The 18,329-nt window shown below is 45.2% G+C and overlaps 1 protein-coding gene across 21 annotated transcripts in view; it reads right to left on the bottom strand.

Annotated features, from left to right (window-relative positions):
• APBB2 (amyloid beta precursor protein binding family B member 2) overlaps positions 1-17,581 on the bottom strand; it is a 382,870-nt gene extending 365,289 nt beyond the window's left edge. For 19 of the 21 annotated variants that reach the window (XM_045474245.1, XM_045474241.1, XM_045474240.1 and 16 more), the window contains exon 1: positions 17,350-17,580. The gene's annotated coding sequence lies outside the window, so the exon portion shown is untranslated. Of the gene's footprint in view, positions 1-2,313; positions 2,422-17,349 lie in introns of all 21 variants that reach the window. The other 2 variants (XM_045474242.1, XM_045474262.1) reach the window with 2 other exon arrangements.
• Between the last annotated feature and the right edge of the window lie 748 nt (positions 17,582-18,329).

The following is an 18,329-nucleotide window of genomic DNA, read 5'->3' as shown; positions in this document are numbered from 1 at the left end:
AGCTTCCCCACCTATATTGAGGGTAATTATAGCAACTACCTCACAGAGGCGTGGGACCAAATGATGCCCTCCATGTAACACATGCCACAGTGACCACTGTTTCACAGTAAGTGCTCAATAAACATTAACCTTATAATTTCTATAGGATCCTCCCATAGGTGAGGGAAAGGAGGTAACTTATTTAGGGGCACTGCACTGAGACTGACCCAGGATCAAATGCGAATCCACAGGTATTCCAAGACTATCCAACTGTAATAAGGGGTACAAAACCCTCCGAGGGACTATCATTCACACTTTCTGAAGATAAAAAAGCAGGAGATGAGGTAACAATAAAAACTCTCAGAGTGTTCAACACAAAGCATGAAAAATCTGCTACCAATTATAAATATCTTTCCATTTGCCTTTTCTAAAAGATCTTTTAAAATATTTTAATTCTGGGGGCGCCTGGGTGGCGCAGTCGGTTAAGCATCCGACTTCAGCCAGGTCATGATCTCGCGGTCCGTGAGTTCCAGCCCCGCGTCAGGCTCTGGGCTGGTGGCTCAGAGCCTGGAGCCTGTTTCTGATTCTGTGTCTCCCTCTCTCTCTGCCCCTCCCCCGTTCATACTCTGTCTCTCTCTGTCCCCAAAAAAAAATAAACGTTGAAAAAAAAATGTTTTTTTTTTTAAATAAAATATTTTAATTCTGAAAAATATCTAAGTTTTGATCAAGAACCATCTTCTACAGCCCAATAACAAATTTGGGGTTATTCTAGAATGCTTCGTCAACCTACCGACCATTTCAACAACAGGAAATCAAGAAAGCAGCATGTGTTTTCACGTTATCACAATAAATCCTCCCAACCCGGTATGAATCGTTCCAGGTATTTTACAGACGGGAGAAGCTGTGGCTCAGGCAGGGTACCCACTTATATCCAACTGCCCAGGGCAGGGCCCAAACTGAAACTCAGTCCTGTCCAGACCGACAGCCGACTCTCTCTTGAGAATAACACGAACAAGACGAAAGAAAAGTTAGGCCACGCAGTCACTTGGCTTTGAGGAAACACTCAACGAGATAAATGGGAAAAGTGCCACAGTTTGGGAAGACATTCAAATGAAGATTAATTTTTACCAAACTGTTTCATTTCCTAGAAGTCAGTAACAGACATGGCCAAAACTATGTCCCACAGAGAGCCTACCCAATTCACAATTTCAGGGTTCATCTCTCATAAAAGAAAGCTTTTTAAAAGACAAGAGCTTGGGATCATGTTCAGGTCAAGCAGCCCTTAAACATTCCCCCCCAGATGCTGGGGTCTGTGCCCTCTGCACCCCTCAAAGCTTCAGCCCCAGTGGCAGGCTACACCAAGATCAGACTATGCCCAGAGCAGCTTCAGTCGGTGAGGACACAGGAAGGAAACGGGAATAGTTCTCTGGTTTTTTTTTTTTTTTTTTTTTTTAGCTTAAACTTTTTTTTTGCTTTGTGGTAAAATACACATAACAAAATTTACCGTTACAACCGTGTTTAGGTGTACAGATCCGTGGCATTAAGTACAATCACAGTGTTGTACATCCATTACCAACACCTGTCTTTGTAACTTTCTTCATCTTCCTCAAATCATACATACTCTAGATCCATTAAACACTAACTCTCCGTTACCTCCTTACCCCAGCCCCTGGCGACCACCTTTCTATTTTCTGTCTCTATGAATTACACTATTCTGGGACCCATAAACACATTCATTCAATAACTGTTCCTTTGTGATTGGCTTATTTCACTAAGCACATAGCCAGTTCTTTTTTGTTCCCAGTTAGCCTCCTTGAAGAAACGCTCTGAAATGCACATCCTCTAGAGGACACGAAAATGAACATGTGAGGACATGTTTTCCCCCTTTTACTGCGTGCCAAAAGGACATAAAAACACTAATGACGGTCAGGGAGGAAGAAGAATGAGAAAGCCAACAAAATCATCCACAATCCACGACGCAAGCACTCCGTTTTCATTTCTACTCATTCTCTCGTAATCTTTTGCTTTATGCAAATGAAATTTGTGTAATTATATCACATTGAGTATCCTTTAACCTAACCATCAATCAAAATAATAGATCTTCAAGTTTTTCAAAAATTTACTTTCAAGGTCAATGGCCAAGGAAAAATAAATGTGCTTTCATGAACACTCGTATCTTCCGAGCTCCCCTATGGTAGAAATAAGTTAAAATTGCCTGAAGTTTCACTCTGATAAAAGGAAATTGTCCTTGGCAAGACAGAACCATACTGTATAATAGTTGCTGCTGCAGGAAGAGGGCAACACCTTGGCAAAGTTCATACAAAAAATATTTACATTTTAAGCAAAAATGTATACAAACTCCGGATATGGCCATCCATCCCACTATTATCGCTCTCAGTGGAAAACGATGCAATGGCATCGAATGAAAATCCTGTTTTCTTCCTAGGAAATAAAAATAATAATACCGCAAATCAACATTCTCCCCAGCTTTTTCATATTGATTTTCTTGCAATTCACATGTTCTCAGAATTAAGGGGGTAAAAGATAAAATTCAATAAAACTCCATGCCTTATTTTTGTTTCTTGTTTCAACTTGTGGCTTGCAAAATATATACATGTAATATGTAGAACAGCAGGATCTAGTACCAGTAAAGGAAAATGATTTAAGATGAAATAAAACTCAAGTCAGCAGGAGCTGACTTTGACCGGCAGACAATTATACCTAAGTTGAGGGCATGCAAGACTTCCTTTACTCATTTTAGTAGAAATAACCTCAAGACCTAGAAAAAAAGACATTTTTAGAAAACGACACCGACCCAACTGCTAGGTCTCATGCATAAGAGCAGTGAGTGTTACTTCTGTTCCACGACTTCTCACACTTCCTGCTCAAGTCACTGGAATGTCTATCATTTGAATGCAGGAGTTTGGGGATACTAGATAATTGAAGACACGGCAATCCTGTGCACAGTAATGGTATCCCATATATCCACCACTCATACTAAAGTTTCTGTTTCATTTAAGGAGAGCACAACCCATGCAAACACAGTGCCCCAACACAGAGGACCCAAAAGCACTAATCATTCCAAATTCCTAGAACTAGAAGGAAACCCCAGGTATTCCCTCTAGTGCCCCACCACTAGTTCCCTCACTGGGTGGGCCATTTCCAGGACTATTCCATCTGTATCTGCAGCTTCTTTAACTTTTTTCTCAGTCAGGCCCCACACTGCCTCTTTCTGGAAATTGCCCCAAGCACAAAAAATCAGCAGCACAGGATGGGAGCCTCCCCGCAACCCTGGCAAATGAGCCAAATGCTCTTTTACTCTGAATTGTTCTACAAAAAGACTCATCTTGGACTCTCCCTCAAATGAAAGTTTTCAGTGAGCTTATCCCACCTTGAACCTTTCCGGGCTTGCTGTGCCAAACTAGAACCATAAAGGTCAACAACAAAACTTCAAAAAGACAGACCCTGTCCATCTGCTCTGACTTCAGGAAGGGCCCAAACCAAACATACCTCAACTGAAAGGAAATCTAAATGCCAGTATTTTTTAAGCTGGTATTAAGATTCCAAAACATCAGTAAAGGTTCAGTACACAGCGTCTGACCCAAGCTTAATGTTCTCATACCTAAGGCTCACCCTTAGCAACTCCCAGCAGATCACTCCTCTCCCCCTACTTCTACTCAGGGTCAGCTGACACCCAAAGCGATGTTTACATACCCAAAAGAAGACAGAATGAATAACTCAACCACAAACCATTCTCCATTAAAGTAACAGAGGCTAAAGCGTGTGCAGAAACCGCTTGCATGGACATGACATTACAGCCAACCCTTCCCCGAATGCAGCGAACGAAAAATGACCTCTCAGGCTCTAAACGCCACTTACCTTTGGACCCAAATCAGTGGACTGATCCACTGGGCACAAGGCATTTGGAAAACCAATGTGAGAAATCCCACTCCCACCTTCTCTTCCACAATCAAAGTCACCAAAGGGGAAGTGGAACATGAAGAGCAGAGAGAAGCCTGCCTCACGTGAAATATTCTTTTAGGTGTGCACGAAGCAGCAGCTTTAGAGCTGACTGTCCAAGGTGTGCAACAAGATACATCAGTTCAGAAGATGCTGCGCAAAGTAGGCCCATGGGCAAACGCAGGACTAAATGTAGTTAACCTCCTGAATATGTTAATGGAAAGAGAAGGTGCATGCAGTTTTCTGAACTCAATGGCAGAAACCTTTATTCCCAACATATTTCCCATAACTCAGGTTTCACTGAACACCCTTTGGGAAGTACTGCTTTCGGAGCTGTGGAAGCAAGGCTTGAGCCTGGATCTGAATTAGCAAGCACAATAATAAGGTGACGGGTGGAGGGGGGGAGCGCCTGGGTCGCTCAGTTGGTTGGGCGTCTGACTTCGGCTTAGGTCACGATCTCACGGATCGTGGGTTCCAGCCCTGCATCAGGCTCTGTGCTGACAGCTGAGAGCCTGGAGCCTGCTTCGGATTCTGTGTCTCCCTCCCTCTCTGCCCCTCCCCTGCTCACACTGTCTCTCTCTCTCTCTCAAAAATAAATAAACATTAAAAAAATAAAAAAAAATAATAAGGTGACGTCAATCCAGTCTTCAAGACTACAGGGGCCTCAGGGATCCTCAAAGACAGGTTTTAAAGTGAGGCCCTCTGCACCATTCTCGTGGCCTTAAACTGCTCCCTTCCATGTCATGATCTCGACATGGCCATCACTTCCTGTCGTGTCATGATCTCGACATGGCCATCACTTCCTGTCGTGTCATGATCTCGACATGGCCATCACTTCCTGTCAATCAGGACACAGCTTAATAAGTCACTTCCTACCAGTTGATCTAAAGGAGCCCTCTAGGCACTGTGCATCACATCACCCAACTCTATTTTCCCTCTGGCACCTCCCACTGAGAAAGCAGGAGTGTTTTACTCATTGCCATAGTCCTAGGGCCTATTGGCACATAGTAGATAGATGCTCAATAAACATCTACGGAATGAGTAAGCACATGAAGTATTCTAGCTATCCCTCCCTCTGGCTTAAAGAAAGGATTGCTTAAACATCTGGTTACATTTAATATCAGTTCACTGAGATTTATTATTTCAAATAAAAAGACCACAGTTATGCTATGGTTGCTAAATTAAATGACATCTGCATATCTTTTGGACACATATTTTCATACCAAGCCACTATTTAAAAACCTATGTATTTTTGAGTAATTCCAGAAACACTAATATGCTTAGTATTAGTCCCTCCCCTAGACCTTCCTAGAATTTGGACACAAAACCACACAGCTAACTGGCTCTTATGTTAACCAAACGCATGCTGATCTCATTAACAGCATGTTATAAGCCTATACCTTCACAACTGTGGGGGAAACTGTCGGAAAAACTAGCTGCTAAAATACATTCTGGGGCATATTTATTAAAGTCTCCAACGATAAAGTTATTTTTCATTCATATATTCATGCTTTGACAAATGTTTAATGAGCACCCAGGATTTCTAAGCACTGGGAGCACAAAGATGAAGAACAGTGTTGTCCCTCAAGGGGCTTACAGACTAAAGAGAAGCCAGGAAAGTAAATAGTTGCAAAGCAGTATGACAACAAAGGCTTGATGTAAGAGAGATTGTCAGGCGCTCACAGTGGAAGCAAAAAGAGCCAGTCACTCTGTCCTTGGTGACCATGTACCTAGGGTCTCCCAAGCATGGTCCCCAGACCCGCAGCATCAACATCACCCAGGATATTGTTAGAAGTACAAACTCTGATGGGGCCACCCCACAGTCCTGGGAGTCAGAAACTCTGGGGGTAAGGGGAGAATGTGTGTTTTAGCCAGCCTTCCAGTCATTCTGACACACACTGAGGTGGATGATGATTAAGCTACTTCTGAAGGAGAAACAAAAGTCAAGCAAGTAAAGAATACACCGACAGTAAGAATGGTTGCAGGCAATGGGAACAGAGGATAAAAGCCCCAAAGCCAAAAGGGCATGTTGTGAGAACGGTGTGGCTCAAGCTCCGAGCATGAGATGGAGAGCAAAGCAGATCATGAAGGGTACCAGGTGCGATGCCAAGAAGCTGGCACATCATCTTGAGGGCAATGAGGAGCCCCTGGAGGGCTGGGATGGGCATGCCCGGGCCTGCAGAGGAGATCACTTTGCAGGCAGTGCAGAGAATGAACAGAGAGACCACAGAGAAGGCAACTCAACGAGAGGCCACAGTGGTGGGAAGGAAGGGAGGCACACCATCAGAAACAACATAGCTCCAAGCAGGAGTCTGGAGTCAGGGGCACCTTACAGATATGGAGGTGTCAGGCATGCTGTCTACCCTTTCCTCTGGAAGGAAGCCGTGCCTGACACACCCCCTACACCCAACCAGGGCAGGTGCGAGTCTCGGAAGCACGGAGTACCTCCCACCTCCCCTCCTGGTAGCACACATCACATTTTATCACAGTAGTCAGTCTCTCCCGCCAGACACAGAGTTTAGGCAGGCAGACACAGTGGCCATCCTGGTCAGTTTCCACCCTGGTCCGTTTCCACAGGCAGCATTTGGAACAGCGCCCAGCGCTTTGGAAGCCAAACTGAATGAATGGAGCTGGACAGGCCAGGAGGCCACTGAGAGGCCACTGCTCTCATTCAGGGGAGAGATAACTGTGTCATGGGGAAGGAATTAGAAAGCTTATGACAACTTGCCTGTTGGTTGTACGGACTGCCCTGAGGGACCTTAGAGACAGTTTTTTTCCGGTGGACATTGAGGTTTGGCCTCACACTTTCTCCAATCTAGGCTCCAAACAGGTATGCGGGGTGCCTCCGGAAAGCCCCAGGGTCCACATTGGCCAAGTCATCATGTCCATCTGTACCAAGCTGCAGAACAAGGAGCATGTGATTGAGGCCCTACGTAGGGCCAAGTTCAAGTTCCCTGGGCGCCAGAAGACCCACATTTCCAAGAAGTGGGGCTTTACTAAGTTTAATGCGGACGAATTTGAAGACATGGTGTGGCTAAAAAACAGCTCATTCCAGATCGCTGTGGAGTCAAATACATCCCTAATCGTGGCCCCTTGGACAAATGGCGGGCTCTGCACTCATGTGAACCTCAGAACTGCCCTTCCCCATTCATGCCCACCAATAAATCCTGCTTCCTGTCAAAAAAAAAAAAAAGAAAGAAAGAAAGAAAGAAAGAAAGAAAGAAAGCTCATGACAACTTAACTTCTTACTTTTCTCAAGTCTGTTGATACCATTCAAAACACAGAATGGCAATCTTTACAGGTCAATTATGTTAGCAAAATTTGACAGTAAATCTGATCTGCTGAGTGGCAGCCACAAGCCCATCTTCCTGTGGAAAGCCAGCAAGGACCATGACTTGAGCACTTTTGCAAGTGAAAGGAAGACACAGTTGTAGGCCACAGAGACACTGCCACCTAAGGTAACAAGTTTGCTCTTTTGTTTTCAGAACAACTCCAAAACCTTCAAGTAGAGGACCAAGACGTTTTAAATCCCACTGACACATTCTACATCTTTGCTTTGATTTTTAGAAATGATTTCAAGCAGGCAGATAATGTTGTGGCCCAATTACAGGGTATTTTGGAAGTAGTAGGCACCTAACCTGGGGGTGGAGCTGGTGGGTGGAGAGAGGGAAGAGGTAGTTACTAAGCAGGCACTACCACCCGCCTCTCACTCTTGCGTGGAACTTCATAGAGAAGGGAGCTGTGACAATCAGGAAGTAAGGCGGTCTCCCCTGACCTGCTTCCTGCTTTCTCACCATTCCCAAAATAGAAAGAGCTAAGAAAAAATCATAAATATATTTCTCAGCCCTCCAGGGAAAGGTTCATTAAGGACATAAATCTGGGTCCCTGGGAAAAAAGGATGAAAGACAAAGCTATCAAAAGTCCTAGAATGAAGAGGTGGAAACAGTGGAAAATAAAACCCATGGACAAAAAGGAACCAGAGAAACAAAAACAATGGCCAATTCTTACACCAAAGCATACAGAGAGATGGTGCCACAAACTCAGCTGCCCTGGATTCTCTAAACTCAAGCTCTCTGGAGTCAAAAGTTAAAGTTTTTGCTGAAAATAAAAAATAATTATAACTGTTAAGATCTTACTTCATGCCAAGTATTGCTTATTATTATATTCAAATATTAACTCATGAAAACCTCCTAACGACTATATCATATAGGCACCATTAGTATTCCTACTTATGGATGATGAAACTAAAGCACTGTACATTCTGTTCTCCACCTGTAATTCTGTAATTCTATTGTCCCCAGTCATGTGGCTATTAAATTGCAGAGCAAGACTGGAAGCCTAAGAATCTGGCTATTAACCACCTGCTACCACCTTTCCCTAAGGCTGTCTTGTGCATGTACGCACTGTATGATATTTACAAGCATCCTTGGCCTCTACCCACTAGATGCCAGTAGTACTCCTTCCACAGTCATGACAATCAAAAATGTCTCCAAGGGCGCCTGGGTGGCTCAGTCATTAAGCATCTGACCTCGGCTTAGGTCATGATTTCACAGTTCAGGAGTTCAAGTCCCACATTGGGTGAGCTCAAGCCCCACTTCACATGAGCACAAGCCCCACTCTGGGTGAGCCCCACTCTTCTCTCTCTCTTTCTCTCTGACCCTCATGAGATTCTTCTCCATCTCTCTCTCTTCTCTCTGCCCCTCGCTCACTTGCACCCTCTCTCTCTCAAAGAAAGAAAGAAAGAAAGAAAGAAAGAAAGAAAGACAAATATTCCCTGGAGGGTAAAATTGCCCTCCCCCACTCCCCTTTGAGAACCACTGCTAGAGATTTGAAAGGCCAAATCTCTGGGTTCCCATTGGAAGGAGTGGCAAATCCCAGGTATTGGATAGAAGAAACAGGCTGTAACAGTTCTATGGAGGGAAGGAAAATGGAAAAGGAGTCAGCTGAAAAGGGTTTCTGTAGTGGGGATTTTACACTAGGAGTCCCTCGCCATGGCTCCTCACTCCCACCGAGTGAGGACAGCCTTCCTTCTCTCCACTCCCTCAGACTTCACACACATGCCTCTCCTGTCGCACCTTACAGTCAGTGCTCTGGTACATTTCTCTGTCTTCCTGAACTTCTCACAGTGCCTGGCACAACATACGTGCTCAATAAACATCTGCTGAACAAAGGCATGAACAAATAAATGAAGCTAAGGTTTCTTGTTGTCTGTCTCCACTAGTGGTCTGGAAAATGTATAAATAAATAAAGCCTGGTTATAAGAGAAGATAGGAAATTCTGGTCAGATAGAAGAATCTGAGGTTGAATCAGTGTTTCTCAAAGTATCCATAATGCCTGTGAGTCCAGACCATGCCTCAGTTATTAGGTTCAGAAATCTGGTATTAGTTCACTCAGGAAAAAAATCAACTCAAGGAACCTAACTCATGCTAAAGAAATTCTAATTTATTCACTTCCACTGACAAGTAGTACTGCCCAGCAAACAGGCAGACTCTCTTGCCCAGGATAAAAGTCCACTTAGGAAATCCAATGGAAATCAGAAGGGAGCATGCCGGATGCTCCCAAAGAGAGGCACCATCAACAAGCGTGCTGAATTTCTCTCTCCAGACCCACCACTCCAGCAGCCAAAAGTCTCAAGCCAGCCACAAGTAGCTGGAGAAACCTGGAAACCCTCACCTCACCTTCTCCCAGTCATCAGAAACCTCTGCCATCCTAGCACTGCCCCATGATCGGCACATGACAACCAATCAGATTCCAGTGTGTATGTTTTCACAGTAGGAACATTCTAGACTGCAATGTGTCCAGAGAGGCTATAGAGCAACCCCTAGTTTCAGACACATTCAGAAATTATATTTGGATTTTCTGCTACTCAATTTGTGGGCACATGAAAGAAACGCATATTGGAACCGTAATACGAAAGAATTAATTCCACCATTAAATATGTGGATTTAGGTTAATATCCATTGTGAAAATGGATGGAAGGTGAAATTTTCACCTCTTCCCCAAATGGTGAATTTAGGAAGGTTCCTCACTCAGAAGAGATAAGAAGGAGATACCCTAAAGGACTGAGATGTTTCCTGTAAAACACGAGGCACGTAGTTGACCCTTAATTAATAAATGTTATTTCTTCATCCTGTCAGTCCCTCAGCAATCCTCTGATGGACTCCTCTATACTCACTACAGTTACAGGGTTAGCATTACTGTTTACTGTGCAGGCTTTAGTGAAAAGGACCTCTAAAGTTTCTTTATCTCTAAAATGGGGACAGCACTACGGCATTTTGTAAGAATTAAATAGGTTAACGGCGATAAAGCTCTTAGCACAAAGAGCTCCAACAATAGATTGCCATGATGACCACCAAGACCCAGATACCATTAAGCACAGATTTTAAAGTATTATTTGAAAATACACCATTTTCTTAACCTACTATTTAAAACAGAAATAAGCTGGGTTTGCAATTCCCTGAGCAAACTGTTCTTAAGCTTCCTACTTGCTCTGGAAGACATGATACTCAAAGGTCCAAACCAAGCTGGCTGTTAGACCACTTGTATTTCTATGGCTTTGACTCTAGCAGCATTTCCCAGAAGCACCAAAGTCAAATTGCTAAAGCATGCTGCCTTGGCAGAAAGGGGCCTGCATGCAAAGAAACCAACATGAAGAGCTGTCATTTTGAGGCCTTGCCTGCTGAAATTCACATTTCAGTTGTCCTTTCTGCTCTCTCAGACCCTCATCTTTCTTCGTGGCACTTCCTTTGACATTCTTGGGCTATAATTCAAAAATATCTGCTGGTTCCCAGAGCACTTTCAAAATTAGCTTCTTCCAAGCTCCTAAGACCCTGGTCTCTACCAGTGACCCTACATTCCTAGAAGGCCCAGAGGCCCCATCAGCCCACCCATAAGCTCCAGTTTGGCCTGGCCTACACTTCTCACTCTATCCCAAAGGCAGGGCTCTGACATCTCAGGCCTGGCTTCCCAGACTTGTCAATTTCATGGACCATTAAGCTGCCAAATAAAAATATTCCCACCAATTCATTTAAAAAAAAAAAAAAAATCTAACCTCCAAATCAGAAGGGTATAGTCTCAGAGAAAAAAGGACACATCTTTATGGGGCATCTGGGTGGTTCAGTTGATTAAGCATGCGACTCTTGATTTCAGCTCAGGTCACTGATCTTATGATTTGTGAGATCAAGCCTCCACATCGGGCTTTGCACTGACAGCATAGAGTCTGCTTGGAATTCTCTCTCTCTCCCTCGCTCTCTGCCCCTTCCCAGCACATGCACGTGTGCTCTCTCTCAAAATAAATAAACATGAAAAAAGAAAGAAAAGAGAAAAAAGATAGGGCACCTGGGTGGCTCAGACAGGGCAACCGACCTCAGCTCAGGTCATGATCTCGCAGTTTGTGAGTTCAAGCCCTGGGTCGGGCTCTGTGCTGACAGCTCAGAGCCTGGAGCCTACTTCAGATTCTATGTGTCCCCCTCTCTCTACTCCTCCCCTGCTCACACTCTGTGTCTCTCTGTCTCTCAGTCTCTCAATAATAAACGTTAAAAAAATTAAAAAAAAAAAAAAGAAAAAAGGGCACATTTTGTAATTTAGACACACTTACAAAACATTCACTTCAGCATCATCATTATTTTGATAAGGCCAGCAAACACATCCCCAACAGACAATGGCCTGCAGGCCTAACACCATGCTTTGCACTTTTAAATTGTGTGGAAACTAAAATCTGATTTATAGGGCAGCAATTCTGAAAATGCTACATCCTACAGTACTGTAATGCCAAGCTTTCCTCCTCCCAAAACAGCTTTGCCCTTCACTCTCTGGAGCTCTCTGCAGGTTCTCTCCAACCTCCTCCTCCTAAGCACACTTCTCCTAGCTCCGTTACAAAACTGCATTCTTTTTAGCCTATTTTAAAAGAAAAACACAAACGAAACCACTTTTCCTCCCACCCTGAGCATTCCTAAAGCATACTTTCCAGTAGAGTTACACTTTTAAAACCTCAGTTATTACCTAGCAGACAAAATTTTGCAGGATTTCCATGAGAGGCAAAGAAAAGAACTTATAACCACTGTCAAATCATAAATACCTTAATCCATAATTCCATACTACTCATTTTTTTCCAAGTTCTCATCCCATCTTCGTCCATATAAATCTGTATATTTTATGTATCAATACATTATACATTTAGACCTTTTTCCTGATGATAAAACTAATGTCTGTCCTAGCATTTGGTCAATGCTTATAAGACCAGGTAGGATTCAAACATAATGGAAATAAGATTATGCAGAAAGGAAATGTCTCCTGTGAGTCTACACCTAAAGGCCTCTAACACTTTTTTTTTTTTTAAGATTTATTTTTAGAGAGAGAGCTCATGAGTGGGGGAAAGGGGCAGAGGGGGAGGGAGAGGGAACGAGGTGGGAGGGGGGAATGAATCCCACGCAGGCTCCACACTCAGCACAGAGCCCAACACAGGGCTCGATCGCACAACCCCGGGATCATGACCTGAGCTAAAATCAAGAGACTGACAGTCAACCGACTGAGCCACACAGGTGCCCCAAGGCCTCTAATACTTTGAAATTGATCCAGACTTCTTACTTCTGGCCAAGTTGTAGTGACCTGACTTTCTAACCTCTATGCCTTTCCTCCCTTAGGGCTCTCATGTTTGAGTTACTGCTTCACTCCTACCAAAGGCCCAGTAACCCTGCAGCCTGGTTAACATCAGAAGCATTAGATTTACTGCCTGTTTATCATCAATTATTAAAACGTGGGTAACAACTCTGGCGTCTCCTCACCTGCCTCACTTGAAAGTTAATGACACTGAGTTTTGTGAATGTCACGAAAGCAAAGCGCACTACAACCAAATACATCAGTTTCCTTTGTTCTCTGCCCCATCATCATAGCTTGCCAAAAGAAAAAGAAAGAAAAGGAAAAAAGTTCACGATCTTGCCAAAGCTGAGTAGATGTCTCTCAACAGCCACCACTCCTGCTACTGCAGAAGCAGGCCCTGGACACCTGCCCAATACAGGGATGGTGCTAACATGAAATGATAATGATAATTTTATTCCAGAGAGCAAGGGCTACATTTCTAATCGAGGGCTGAAGACAGAGGATGGGGACATGGAAAGGGCTTGCCAAAACTTCCTAGGAGTAGGCCCGGCACCCCAGACATATGATACTCTCCTTTGTGGCCTCTGTAGAGGCTTCTCTCTCAGTTTATCTGATGCCCAAGAGCAGAGTTTCCCCTCAGAAGATGCTATAAAACAGTTCCAAATATCTAATGTGCTTTATCCAAATCTAATCATTACCTTACCCCTACCTAGACTTGGCAGGGCCACAGAGTTAATTTTATGACAACCATTCTTTGACAAAAATTAAAGGGGAGTTAAGGATTTGGCCAAAAAAAGGAAGGGCACTCCACAGGGTGCCTGAGTGGCTCAGTCAGTTGAGCGTCCGACTTCGGCTCAGGTTATGATCTCATGGTTCATGAGTTCCAGCCCCACGTCCAGGTCTGTGCTGGCAGCTGAGAACCTGGAACCTGCTTCAGATTCTGTGTCTCCCTCTCTCTCTCTGTCCCTCCCCCACTTGCACTCTGTGTCTTTCTCTTTCTCAAAAATAAATAAACTTTAAAAAAAAGTTTAAAAAAAAAAAAAGGGAGGGAAAGGCATTCCTCAAAGGCCAGGTCAGGATAGGCCAGACCTAGTGAAACACAAAATCAGCTTCATCTAATGCTCTAAATTAAGTCCAAATCACGCCCCCCCCCTACCCCCACCCCCTCAAATGGTTGCATCACAGACTCCTGAAATGGGACAAAAGAACCCAAAAGGAGGTGCACTCTACTGCAACTCCCTCATTTTACAGATGGAAAAACTGAGGCCCAGACAAGGAAACAGACTTTCCCAAGATCACACAGTAAATGAAAGTAGCAGAAGAGCCTGACTCAGAAGGCAAGTCTTGGGAGTCACTGGTTCATAGTCTTTCCACCAAATCCCACCAGACTCTTTTATTATGGAGAATCTGTCACTCTGTGTCTGACAAACCATTTCAACTGAGACCTGCCATCAACTGGCAGAATACTAATAACACTAATAACACATTCGAAATAAAATGGGTAATCTGGGTTTATCTCCCTTACAGTTAGGTTTATGTGTTGGTAGCACAACACTGTTGAAAATAAACGAACATAAAACAGTTTTTAAATCCAGAGAGATTATTTAAAACATTCAAATCATTTTGAAAACATGCTGTTCCAATCAAATCTAATTCCAAATAACAAATCAAAAATGTTTCACAACAGAATGCTTCTTTAATAACGAAACCGTCAGAAATATTCTCATATAAGATAAAACTTTAAAGTTCTATTGCTGTGCAATCAAACTATTGTCCACCTCCTCAGAGGGGCTTTCTTGGGAAGCTGACATTCATGTGAAAGATACTGAGACATAAGATAATATACGTAAGAAGCTTCATATCAGACTTGGCACAGAGCAAGCATTCAACAAATGCTAGTTTCCTTAACGTGGGGCAGGAAAATAAGAATTGCCCACATAACTAGTTAACACCTTCTTACAATACTTTCCTAAAAGCCCTACAGCCATGGAAAACTTAAGGTGTTACAACATCAGAGTCCTGCCTATTTTAAAAGTGTAACTAAGGGCACCTAAGTGGTTCAGTCGGTTAAGCGCCCAACTTTCGATTTCGGCTCAGGTCATGATCTCACAGTTCAGTTTGTTGGGTTCAAGCCCCATGTGGGGCTCCAAGCTCACAGCATAGAGCCTGCTTGGGATTATCTCTCCCTCTCTCTCTGCCCCTCTCTTGCCCACACACCCCACCCCTTCTCAAAATAAATAAATAAACTTTTTTAAAAAGTGTAACTAAAAAAGATATAGAGAACAATCCATTTTTCTTAAAAGGCAAATTTAGATACTGTGAAATCAGAGTACTCAGCATAACCCTGTACTAATTTTTTTTTTTAAGTTTATTTATTTATTTTGAGAGAGAGAGAGAGCAGGGAGGGGCAGAGAGACAGGGAGACAGAGAATCCCAAGCAGGCTCCACACAGGCAGTGCAGAGCTGGACACAAGGCTTGAACCCACAAACTGTGAAATCATGATCTGAGCCGAAACCAAGAATCTGATGGCTTAACTGACTGAGCCACCCAGGCGCCCCAACCCTGTATTAATACTAGGGCAAGGTTTTCAGTATTAATTCCTGCTGTAACAAGAAAGAAAAGAAAAAAGAAAAGAAAAGAAAAGAAAAGAAAAGAAAAGAGAATTCAATGTTTGCTGTTTTTCTGGTGGCAGGAAAAAGATCATTGAAAGTTGAAACGTGACATTAAAAAAGTAAAAAGAGTAATAGTTTTAAAATACGTTATCTTTGTACATGTGGATTCTTGCAAGATGTAGTAATTTTTTAAATAATGCTGTAGTCTTACTCATATTAGTCCATTTAAGTGTAAAATGCCAGTCTTTTAGACTTCAGCTCATCAAGCTTTTCCACTACCACTGCATAAAAGTTTCACAAAGTGCTGAATGGTGCTGGCTCCTTGGAGGTGAATTACCAAAGTTCAAAATATCCTTTTGAAAAGAGAATAAAGTGTAAGGAACTCCTTCCCTGGAAAAGGATCTCAACTTTAGACCCCTTTCTCCAAAGCTCTGAGCAAATACCCAGGGGCATCCCTAGATTATGAAGACCTCAAGGGATTCTGGGGGTTACGCAGTACGATGATGACAGAAGAAAAGCAACAGAAATCTTGCCTGTGTGTCTCCCTTGGTATCCTGATTCCTAGCCCACTATACTCTACTGCCACCTGTGTTCTCTCAGCATCTCCCCCAGAGCGAGGTTCCTCATCCACCTGAGAAATGCCATCCCTTCAAATCAGTGCATTTCTAGGATTCTGTAAATTACGATACACAGCTGTTGAACAATTATTGTTTTCAAGCTACAAATAGAAAATCCAACAAAGCTGCTACCTAAATTCACAAAGAAATCGCCCTTCAAGGATTATGTTCCTGAAAGGCCAGCTACACAAACTTGGATATCCTTAATTATCATGGCCTTTTGAGGACAAGATTTGAAATAGAAGTCCATGACAAGGAAAAAAAAATCAAAGACTTAAGAGACCCAAATCCAGAACAACAGATCAGGAAACCACTGTTTTGTTTGTTTAAATCAGTTAAATATTAAACAAATGACAAACCAATGCCAATTTCCCAAAGTTTCCTCATTTCTTGGAACTGAAACACCACTGTTGGCATCATTTTATGATAATCCTTTAGGTATTTCACCTAAGTCATCAGGCGCAATGTAAAGACAGTGACTGAAGGACTTGTTAAAACTATGCCCCCTCCAGAACCCAGTCTCGTCGGAGCTTCTGACCCTGACCTTATTAGTCTCTTCTCAATCTTGGCCCTCCCAACCACTCAATCCATCCAAAAACGTTTATGACAGTTGTGGCTCTAAACTGCGCAGAACTTGACTACAAAACGGCCACATCTATAAATCTGATTTCTCCAATTTATTCTGGTTTAATTCAAGTTCCACTCTCCCTCGGCCCTTCGCCCCTGCCCCCTCAGTTCTAGATCTCTTCACCGCGGTCTAGACCATCCAGCATTGTTTCTATGGGACTCGGCACCCCTCGCTCCGTCCAGCGCTGTTTTCACCGAACAAATGTCATTTCCAACGTTCAACCCTCCATTCCTCCCGCCGGGCAGCAGAGGGGCATTCAGGACCCGGTGGCCAGCTTCCCCGATTAGGTCCCCTTCGCCCAGCCTTTTTCTACTTAAAACGCTCTCTGCCGCCGAGAGGGAAATGAACTTTTCCCCCTTTGATCTCCCAGCAGCTAGCGTCTGAACCCCCAAGAAGCCAGCGCCGTCTCCAACTCCCCGGCAGGAGCGCGCTGCCGCCCCAGGAGGGAGAGCCCAACCGCACAGCAGAGGCCGGTACCAGGGCAAGGGGGTGTGCGCTCTTCTCCGCCGGCACCCGCCCTCACTTTTCCCCTCCGCAGCCCCCCACCCGGGCGCACCCCCTCCAACCCTGTCTTCCCCCGCCCCAGGCCCCGCCAAGCCCGGGCTGCCGAGGGAACCAGGGCGCCGGGAAGCGGGAGGGATGGAAGTCAAGGAGTGAGCCCGCAGTCGCGGTGCCACCCGGCCGACCCTGCGGCGCGAGTGCAGGGTGCACCGGACTCCGCAACGAGTTCCCCCTGCAGATGCGGCGGCAGCTGCTGCAGCTGTGGCTGCCGCGAGGCGGGCGGCAGTGGCCGCGCAGCCCCAGGGGCCGGCAGGAGAGGAGCAGCAGCCGGGCTGCGCGCAGCCACTCGTCGCACGCCGCTGCCGCTGCCGCTGCCGCTGCCCGGGTCTCTCGCCAGCACTCCCGGGCCGCCCTGGGGTCCAGGGCAAAAGCAAGGAAGAAAACGAGGCTCACCAGCGATGCGCGCCGCGCTCGCTCCGGCACCGGCGCCCGGCCACTCTGCTCCAATCTCGCCTTCCCCGGAGCGCCCGGATCAGCTGCGGGTGCAGCGCACAAGCTTCCTACTTGAGACCAGGACGGGCTCCGGCGACTGAGCATGCCCAGTGCCGCTCCGCGAGTCCCGCGCAGGCAGCGGCGCCGGCGAGATTCCACTTCTCCAGGCTTTGGCGGCGGCTGCGCGAGGAGAGACTGGAGGGACCCGGCCAGGCGGGGGCCGAACCGGAGAAAGGCGGGGCCGGGGGCGGGGGCCGGGGAGGAGGGGGCGGGCCGCGCTCCTCGTGCGACCCCTGCAGGCAGAGTCTGCGGGGCCTCTGGGACCCACGGTTCCCCTATTACCTGGGAAGATGGCAGGGAGGCAGTGGGGGCCTGGGTTCCGTGAGCCAAGGGCTGGGAGTCGCGATGCAGCCCAGTATCCCCTCCATGTGGCCTGGCGTCTGTCTGCACCAGCAGGCAGTTGGGTAACCTCATCCCTGGCTAGTCTTTTCCCCCACATGTCTGCAATCCCTTATAATGGGAAGATGTACCCAGATGACAGCTGCCCACACCCACCCAGCTGCAACTTGTAGGCGAGAACTTCTGCCTCCTTATGCAGAATCCCAGGCATATGCCACACACACCATTGCCTGAGGTGACAATCACAGCAAGATCACCTCAGGAGAGAAACAAACCTGCAGGAGGGGAAAAGCATAATATCCTTTTCGTCCCCAGGAATATTATCTATAATAGGTCCCACTTCCAGAGTCTCTGAATAGGTAGGCCTATGGTGGGGCCCAAGCATCTGTATATCTAACAAGTTCCCAGGTAATGCTGGTGCTGCCGGTCAGAGGACTACACTTTGAGAACCACTACTGTACCTATACACATAGCCTTATCTGTGATCTGTGTTAGGAAGATTATGCCGGAAGTAAACAAACGGTAACTATGAAGTTATAGTG

The sequence above is a fragment of the Leopardus geoffroyi genome, chromosome B1 (genome assembly GCF_018350155.1).
Source record: "Leopardus geoffroyi isolate Oge1 chromosome B1, O.geoffroyi_Oge1_pat1.0, whole genome shotgun sequence".
NCBI lineage: Eukaryota > Metazoa > Chordata > Mammalia > Carnivora > Felidae > Leopardus > Leopardus geoffroyi.
This window is presented reverse-complemented; position numbering and strand designations above follow the sequence as displayed.